The following is a 1,723-nucleotide window of genomic DNA, read 5'->3' as shown; positions in this document are numbered from 1 at the left end:
GGATTGCCCGGAGGCCAGGACTTTCAAGAAGCCAAGAATGTTAAAGACTGTTGAGGGCGGCTCTAAATACCGGCAGATTCAAGGAAGAAAGGTGCGCCTGGAAGCTTCGGCGCACCCTGAGGGGTGCGCATTGGTGTGTTTTCAAGCGCGCCGATGTGCGGGGTAGGGGAGTGTACTGGTTTTAAAAGTGCTCAGGTCTGATCATGTTCCCGGGGGTTTGGGGAAAGTAAGCGGCTCGCACCCCAGGAGCGCGCAAATCCATCTTTGCCGAGAGATCTCTTTAAATATTCAGTGAGAAATAATGGCATTTGAAACACCACCTATGGAAACATTATTATCTTCATTCTTCAACATCAGAGCCACTGATAGCTTCGTTTGTCTTTTTATCAAAATCTACAGTACCCAACAGAACCTGGGGAGAAGTGAAGAGCGAGGTGTGGGAGAGAGCCGGAGATCAGAGAGAGGCGCGAGGGGTGGGAGAGCAAGGACAAAATTAAAAAAAAGAAAAAATTAAAAAGGGGGGGAGGAAGGGTGGAGGAGGAGAATGAAAGAAAGAAGAAGTTAAACCAAGAAAGAATAAAGTCAGCAGACAGAAAAAGATACTTTCAACTAGCACACAAAAGATTAGGGTAAAAAGAGCCGTGGAAAGGGGGCAAAAAAGCCTTTTAGGAGAGTGCGACGTGCGTCCTGAGTTCCAAGGTCTGCTGCGAAGGTTAGTGCCCACTTCGCGCGAGCCGACTGTGTCACGATCCAGACTCAAAGGCGCTCCAGAATTGGGGCGTCCTTATGAGCCCTCTCTTCTCCCGATCGCGAGATAGGGCAAGGATTGTGTATCTGCACCCCTCCCCCGCCTCCACCCCCATTACTCAGCCGAAGTTTAGTTAGTTTAGTCCTTCGGGTGCAGGACTTCGGGAACCTCGGCGAGCTGAAACCCCGAGGCAGGAGGAGATCTAAGCTAAGCCGAGGACCGAGCCTCAGGTTCGCAGGCGCCTAAACCCGGAAGAGGGAGTGCAGGGCCCGGATCCCTGGGTCCCGTGAGCGGGTAAGAGAGGCTGAGTCCCAGCTCTGGGAGAGAGAGAGATGGAGAGAAAAGTTTGGGCGCCGCTCGTGGCAAGTGTCGGAAAAGTGAAGGCGAGTCGCGGCGTAGCTAGAGGGGCAGCGAACAGGACCCCCCTCCACGCTCACTCACTCTGGGAAGCCACCTCGTCTCAGACGAGGCGGCGGCCTCCACCCCTAGGACAGGGAGCACTAGGGTCCAGGGTAGAGGCGGTGCCTAGGGTCTGGCTCCAGCAGCACCACCCAGGCCTTGGGAGCGCTGCTTAGCACTGGATTAGCGGCGCCCCTCCCCTCCCTCCCGCCGAAGCTGAACTCGGAGCTCAGGCAGGTCCCTGCTCTCCACCCGCCCGGGGCCTGGCGGCGCCGCGGTGGCCGCCGCCTCCCCGCGGAGTGACGCGCCCTGCAGCCAACCGGGGCGGCCGGGGGGAGGTTCGGGAGGGGGTCCTGGGCGGAGCCGAGCCGCCCCCTTATCCCACGGGCTCGGGGCGCTTCTCCCGAAAACTTCAGCCCTAATTGTCCCGGGAATGTCCAAGGTAGAGAAAGGGAGCTAAGGAGCCAGCAAGAGGCTGGAGGGTCGCCGCTCCCAGGCTAGGAGAGGATGGGGTGGCGAGAAAACTGCCCCTCCCCCCCAGCCCCAAACCCATCACGTCCCCAAACCTTTCCTGGG

The 1,723-nt window shown here is 58.1% G+C and overlaps 1 protein-coding gene across 2 annotated transcripts in view; it reads left to right on the top strand.

Annotated features, from left to right (window-relative positions):
* Window positions 1–893: 893 nt before the first annotated feature.
* The window catches only part of Sall1 (spalt like transcription factor 1), a 16,867-nt gene continuing 16,037 nt past the window's right edge, over window positions 894–1,723 (top strand). Inside the window, exon 1 of one of the 2 annotated variants that reach the window (XM_031340802.1) lies at window positions 894–1,042. The gene's annotated coding sequence lies outside the window, so the exon portion shown is untranslated. Of the gene's footprint in view, window positions 1,043–1,557; window positions 1,590–1,723 lie in introns of those variants that run through there. The other variant, XM_031340803.1, reaches the window with a different exon arrangement.

This window comes from Mastomys coucha, unplaced genomic scaffold (assembly GCF_008632895.1).
Source record: "Mastomys coucha isolate ucsf_1 unplaced genomic scaffold, UCSF_Mcou_1 pScaffold22, whole genome shotgun sequence".
NCBI classification, from domain to species: domain Eukaryota; kingdom Metazoa; phylum Chordata; class Mammalia; order Rodentia; family Muridae; genus Mastomys; species Mastomys coucha.
Note: the sequence above shows the minus strand (reverse complement) of the source record. Positions and strands in the feature narration are given on the sequence as shown.